Source organism: Austrofundulus limnaeus, unplaced genomic scaffold, assembly GCF_001266775.1.
Source record: "Austrofundulus limnaeus strain Quisiro unplaced genomic scaffold, Austrofundulus_limnaeus-1.0 Scaffold231, whole genome shotgun sequence".
Classification (NCBI taxonomy): domain Eukaryota; kingdom Metazoa; phylum Chordata; class Actinopteri; order Cyprinodontiformes; family Rivulidae; genus Austrofundulus; species Austrofundulus limnaeus.
The window spans coordinates 464,148-471,542 of record NW_013952633.1 but is presented as its reverse complement, the minus strand read 5'-3'; the positions used below and the strand labels follow the sequence as shown (position 1 = coordinate 471,542).

The 7,395-nt window shown below is 39.6% G+C and overlaps 1 long non-coding RNA gene across 1 annotated transcript; it reads right to left on the bottom strand.

The window, feature by feature from the left end:
• Positions 1-511: 511 nt before the first annotated feature.
• LOC106525533 (uncharacterized) lies at positions 512-6,340 on the bottom strand. The gene is made up of 3 exons (XR_001311128.1): positions 6,294-6,340; positions 6,154-6,224; positions 512-645 (listed from the first exon to the last, which is right to left on the bottom strand). It is a non-coding gene; the product is annotated as an uncharacterized LOC106525533 (long non-coding RNA).
• Between the last annotated feature and the right edge of the window lie 1,055 nt (positions 6,341-7,395).

Genomic DNA, 7,395 nt, shown 5'->3' with positions numbered 1-7,395 from the left:
ATATATATATGATTACTTACAACAGTGTATACAAAACATTACACAATATTTGTCATTTTTTGCAACTATATGTATATTCTTATATGAAAACACAATAAAATGTCACCAGTGATAAACTATAGCATGATGCTTTGAGCTCTGAGTAAAGTGACAGACTTTTGCCTACAGGAATGGTGTGACTGGGTGATGGAGAGTATGGCTGAGGCATGTCAACCCAGCAAACCTACAGTGCATAAATGAAAGTTAAAATTCTGTAATAGAATAAAGTTGTCAAAACAGATTGTTGAACACTGCCTAAAGGAAAATAAAAATGCTATAATTTTCTCTGCACATCGGCTTCGTTACATTCAGCTGGTCTCCTCATGCACTGACATCAGGAAGAAGAGTGACATACCCAGTGGGGAGAAGAGCATTAGCATGCCCGCAGCTGCTTCGGATCACAGCGTCCTCAGCCTCTGATGAATTGCCTGGTGTCTCTGTCTGCAGTCCTTTTTCCTCCTGAAAGGCCAGTTTTCAGAGATTTAGCCACCTTGTCCAGTCCCTTTTCTCATCATTTCACCATTATGTCTTCTTCATCGGACTCCCATTTGCATGAAAATGCACGTCACATCTTTTAAGACGAAATACGTTTTATGTAAAAAATTTCTGAAAGGAAAGAGGAACATTTTCAGTGTCTGCGGAAAGAAGGCTTCATTTTACTCCTGAAAAAAAAAGAAAAAGAAAAGACAGGACCGCACACACACAGCATGCATACTTTTTCAATGTGAAAAATGTATTAAACTGTTTATTTCCATTTGGCAAAATGTATCAGCGAATACTGCTGACTTCAGATAACAGCATAATATATTCATTACACTGTTATGCCCTTAGGAAAAATAATATAGAAATGCACATCAATGCCTTTATATTCTGGCTCATTCCACTGTTAGCCTTGAGCTTTTGTAAAAACCATCCCAAAATATCAAAAGAGGTGATGCAGGAGTGCACACACAGTCTGCTTTCCAAACGCACACATGCACATTTGTGCAAGGACAAACACACATTCAATATCTTCTAGCCCTGGCTTGATAACAACATTCTCATTTTAATCTCTGGAACGCCTCCCTTCTTTTGGGACAGCTACTCGGGCCTCAGTGTCTGCAGATGAGCCAGAAGACTGGTGTCTGAGCGCTGACGCATAACAATGATATGACACGAGGAACCACCCTGTCATTTCAATGTGGGCACACGGCAAGACAGCTGCTACCAGACACTGAAGCCAGCATTCAAGCATCTGAGATCTGCTCAGGCGAGGGTTAGGGTCCCCTCTGACATGCATGTATGCATCTAATTTGCAACACACTTGAGTCCTCTCACACATTGCACGATGGAGTATGTGAAGGCATGTATGTTAATGTATGCAGTCAGTCAAACAGATATAACACCACAGACGGCCACAGGCAGTGTGGAAAGAAGCATTGCTAATTCAGCAGGATAGAGTTTGAGCAGTATAAATTAACAACTTGGAGCATGAGGGCCTACTTCTGCATCTGAGCTGCAGCTTGAATATTCTGCATGAACAGAAGCTATTTTTTTTAAAAAGTGAGAACAAAACAGAAAAGGACATTTCAGACTGAAATTGCCTTTTCCACTGAAATAAAACAAATTACACATGCAAAACAAAAACAAAACAAAGAATCTGCAAATTAAATAATACTTTAAATTTTGTGACATATGACGTGTTTTTTCTGATTATTTTATGCAATGCAAAACAAATAGGTTTGTGTGTGTAGTAGGTAAAAATAGCATAATTATATAAGATGCAATATATGTTTAAGTGCATGTCTGAAAATTGCAAAAAAAAAACCTATTTAAACATTTCATGACACTATTAGATGTAATAAAAATAACAACTATACCTTATAGCTTTACTTAATCATTAATAAATTGTTAGTTAACCTTGAAAACAAAATTAATTAAGAAAAAATATGTACTTAAGTTATAGAGTAACACATGTAATAATGCTCTACACATAGACACTAATTACCTGCAAAACAAACATGTTAATGTTTGAAATGACTATTATTTCGGTCTGATTTCCACAGGTGAAAAGAAACTTGTGGCCCCCTCACTGTTTTGTCGACATTAACAAAAACTTAATGTTAACTAACTATTTGTGATTAAGTAATGCTAAATATGAATGTAGTTATTAAAAAGTGCTAGCAAGAATAATGCTGATTTAACAAGCTACAGGCTGAAAAAATAATGAATTTTAATAATGAACTTTAATGTAGAAATACTACATATTCTTAAGGACCATATTGACAGTAAATATATAATTATTATTTTTTGTTTATTTAAAGTTTTTTAAAATTTACATACAATTGCAATAAAATGCCGCAGACACACAGTCTTCAATGACAAACACATAGCACACACATGAATCAATAAACACTTGAGCTAAAATGTAACACAGCAATTTGTTTTGTGCTCAAAGGAAATACAGTTTCTTAGGTTCCTCCTTTTCATCAAAGTCTTCCGATGGCTCATGAGCATCAATCAATTCATTCAAAGCTAACCTGATTTGAAAAGTGCAGGGCAGTGAAAAATGAGGGCAGAGTTAGGCAAGACGAATAATGAGGGGAGCTGGTGGAAAGAGGGAGCAACAACAGACCAAATTTAATAGAACTCCACAAGGCCTACAGTGAGAAGGTAGAAGTTTTCTTGGCTGCATTTTTTTTCTGGACCAATTTGAATGCTTTGGCTTCCTGCCTGAAGGAAAAAGCTTTTTTGCTTTTTCCTTGTTGTATTCCCACTAGCCGTGAAAAAAAAAATAGACCAGAAACTACTGTTCATTAGAGGAAAAACAAATTTAAATTAAAATCAAGTTTGTCCAGAGTGTTGAGCCAAAAATTCTTTAGAAAAAAAAAGAAAGAAAAGAACATCTGCAGTAGAAGAAAATCCAATCAGTGCAGGCGCAGCAGACTGCCTGAAACTGAACTGACAGGTCGACTTTGGGCTGTGTTCTGTTCATCAGCATGACATCTGTGATTAAAAAAAGCTTGTCCTGTTGAATCAATATGCTCAGGATGCATTTCATTAACTTGTTTCTTACCTGCTTTAATTAGATGTAGAGCAAAGATTATTGCCAATGATGGTGCGTTGAAATATCCCCTAAATGAATGTTAGCTACGTCAAAGGTTAATGGAATAATCTTAGTGTACTGCTGATTACAGCTCTGTCATTAATGTAGAGAAACAAGTTGAAAACCACTAATAATGTTTACCTATGCAGTGTATTGTCAGAAATGTACTGGTAGATACTGGACCTTCAAAACAATCATTGTGAGTCTGTCCATTAGTCCATTAAACAAACATTGAATACTTTATCTACTAAAGGCTTTTTATACAATTTAAAATTATCTTCAATGAAGAGGATTCTGTTTAATCATTCATTTGTCTATACTTGACATATCCTAAAATCTTATGTATGATTTTCTCTTCGTTTTTACTCATCAAAAAATAATAATAAAAAATGGAAGAACATCTCTCTTGGTGCTAATTTGAAAATGATCTTGTCAAGCAAAGTCAATTTGTGCGGTGGTAATGGCTTGGCCCCCTGCTACTTGCCCATTCTTCATGAAGGTATTGCCTGGCCATAGTCCATTGCTGTGCTTGTAGCTCATTTTCACAGGCCAAGTCAGGAGAGGGACATTATATGGCGACTAATAAAGACGCTGAAGCAGAATCAATAAAACTGAATAATTGACCGCATTTGGATATGCATTACTGTGAGACAGTGTGACCTCAATCAAGTTTTACAGGTCCACTGATGAATTTGCATATATATATAATGCTGAAATTCCTCACACAAGCATAACAATTGTATTCATTCACTATGGTGATATGTCAAATTTGCACATGAGATTTCAATTCATCATCGTGAAGGAGTAAATGAAGGCTGGATAACTACTCTCTCCTCCAGTTTCCGGACTCCCATTTGACAGGTTTTCACTGAGCAGAAGTTGGAATTGAGCACAAAAGGCAGAAATAAGAAGTTGGGGTGAGGAGTTGGGGAGGCTTAGAGTGAGAGAAAGATAATAAGTAGTTTCACATTTAAAAATATGATGACAGTTTAATTCAGTTTTCAGCAAGTCAAAGTTTTAATAAGAATTTCATTCACTTCTTTCCCTTGTTTTTCAATTACTTTTATTTACATTRTATTTTATTTTACTTTTTAATGTGATGTGTTAACATAATTCTAGTGTGATACAGACAAGTAAGTATAAATATGACATAAAGAAAATAAGAATTAATGATCGTTTTCAGAAAATACATGATCCAATTATTTTTTTTTTCTGTCATACACTGAGACAAGTTTTACAAATAGTTTTTCATCCATCCATCCATCCATCCATCCATCCATCCATCCATCCATCCATCCATCCATCCATCCATCCATCCATCCATCAACCACTTGTTCCAGAGTCGGGTCGTAGGGGGCGGCAGCTTGAACAGGGAGGCTCAGACCTCTCTTTCCCCAGCCACTTCTTTCAGCCAGGAGTTCCCAGGCCAGTCAAGAGACAAAGTCTCAAGTGAATCCTGGGTCTTCCTCAGGTTCTCTGCCCAGTCGGACATGCCTGAAGCACCTCCTTAGGGAGGCGTCCAGGATACATCCTTACCAGATACCCGGACCACATCAACTATCCCCTCTCAATGTGAAGGAGCTGTGGCTCTATTCTGAGTCTCACCCAGATAACTGAATGMCTAACCCAATCTCTCTGGAACACCTTATGGTTGCAATATGCAGTATGTTCACTCGGCAGCCRACCGGACAACGCGTTGTCACGTGGTTGTTTGGTGTTTGTTTTCGGGCGCACCTTTCATAGCTCCTGAGATACACTATGCCGAGTTCCAGGGAAACCCCTCCTGCTGCAGCAGACATCACTGCATGGGGTTCCTTCCTGATGGARTCTACAATGCGGAGAAAAATTGTCTGAGAATCGTCACCCGACTTTGTGCATCCACAAATCCGGTCCCAGATTAAGCTCCGAAGTTTTTATCAGTCTGATTCTACTGTGCAAAACATCTGTTTTTGTCTCCTTTCATGAATTTTTGGCCRTTTGACTATTTTTTATAAACTGCTGTTTCCCGATTCAACAGCTTCTGGAGAGGTTTTTTTTGAAGCAAGTGGTTGAAGCAAAATGCAGCATCTGAGTGCTTTCAGCACAAACACTCCCACAAACATTTGACCAATCACACAATAAAGTGCTTATGTTTTCTTATGTGGAKGGGGGTAAAAWGCTCGACCCACGGACTGTGACAAGGAGGTGCTGAATTGTCGACAATGCAAGCAGAATGATGCAGTTTTTGTCATGAAACTGCAAAAGTTCAGTCTGATTTCAGCAGTGATGCAGCAAGCTACTGCCTTAAGGGAGAGTCCAGCTACCCTGCAGAGAAAACTCATTTTGACCACTTGYATCTGCGATCTTGTTCTTTTGGTCACTACCCAAATGTTGCGGCYATAGGTGAGGGTTGGAACGTAGACAAACAAACAGTTTTGCCTTACAGCTCAGCTCCATCTTCACCACAACAGACCTGTACAGAGTCCAAAATGCTGCAGAAGCAGTAAGCTGCACCAGTCCTTCTGTCAAGCTTACGAATCAGTCTTCCCTCACTTGTGAACAAAATCCCAAAACAACACATGGTCCATGGTCTATTGGTGTGCTTGTAGCTCTTTTTCTTTTTTGYTTTGTAAATAAAGCAGAACCTCACCCCAAAATCAAAGAGAGCAGTCCACCGTTTTGTGAMTGAGGATCACGAACTCAGATTTGGAGGTGCTGATCGTCATCCCAGTGTGATGACTGGTGTTTTGATGTTCGTGTTCCTGGCTGATTGGCAGCAGCTTCACCTGATCCTTCTGACGAGCTCCACTCCCTTCTTAAGGGCTCACGCTGCATTTCGTCTTCACGGACGCATCATCACTACTATGGTAGTAGCTAAAGCGAACCACTGTTTATCTTTCCAAGTTCAATATAACCCTTTTTACTCCATTCAGGTYATTGACCAAGCACACCTCAAATTACCACAAAATCCTCAAGCTTGCCTGGTTTTTCGTGCCCTGGCTGCCAAGCCAAAGGAAAACAAGGAACCAAACATTCACCTTCGTACTCACCTATTTTGCTCCTCTGGGTCCACGCCACCTCATTGAATCCTCTRAGTCTACACCACCTCTCTGGACAAAACCTGTAAGAAAACAGAAACTAATCAAACTCAGAATTATCCTCATTATCAAGTATCATACTCTGGACTCACCTGTCTCTCCTCACTTCCCTCCTCATCCTTGGACCTCCAGACCACACCTGTAAATAAAGATCACTTAACTTTTACCTATCAGTTGTCCTGGTTCTTGGTTCCATTGTTCTGACACAATCTGGGTTCTTGTTACCCAGCTGATTCACACTCTGCTGTGAATGACTCCAGTGAGAATTGAAGATCAAGGCAGAGCAGGACCACATCATGTGCAAATGTGCAACATGTGCAGAGATGGAATCCTGAAACCGCTGAACCAGACTCCCTCCACACCCTGGCTGTACCAAGAAATTCTGTCCATWAAAGCTCTAAACAGAATCAACGACAGCGGGCAGCCCTGGTGGAGTCCATCTCCCACTCTGAAGGGGTCCGAATTACTGCCGGCAATGYGAACCAAACTCTTGCACCACTTGTAYTGGGACTGAATGGCCTGTAACAACAGACCCCCAATCCCATATGGAGCACCCCTCACTGTGTACCTCGAGGAGCATCTCCAAGTCCACAAAGCAYATGTGGACATGATGGGCTTCCATGACTAACATGACCACTCAAGGACCCTAATGGGGGTAAAAATCCACAGCGAACTTGAATTGTACATCGATCAAACTCTCTGCTTCAGCACCACTGAATAGACCTTACCAGGGAGGCTAAGGAGACGGATGCCCCTTTAATAGGAACACACCCTCCGACCCCGCTTTTTGAAGTGGAGAAACTAAACTATAAACTACAAAAATATAARCTACAACGTAAATATGACAAATTTAAACACATGCATGAAATATTTACCCTTCATTGGAAAAAAATACAGCCCACTAAATTAAAAAATGCCTAAAATGAAGAATGTGACCAGATGAACTGACTTCCTGACGATCCTCCCTTTTTCTTTCTCTTTCCACAGTGTCTGAGCRAGCAGCTGAATAAAGTAAGCTTGGYGCCTAATTTRCAGATGATTYCCCCCATTAATCTGCYGTCTGCAGATGTTGTTAATTTATTTTACTTTATAACCTCCTGTTGTCACAGCTGCTAGAGGTTAGGATGGGAAACTTTGCCATTAAATATGTGTATTCCAGTTGTATGCGTTTGTATGTGTTTGTGTGGGTGCACA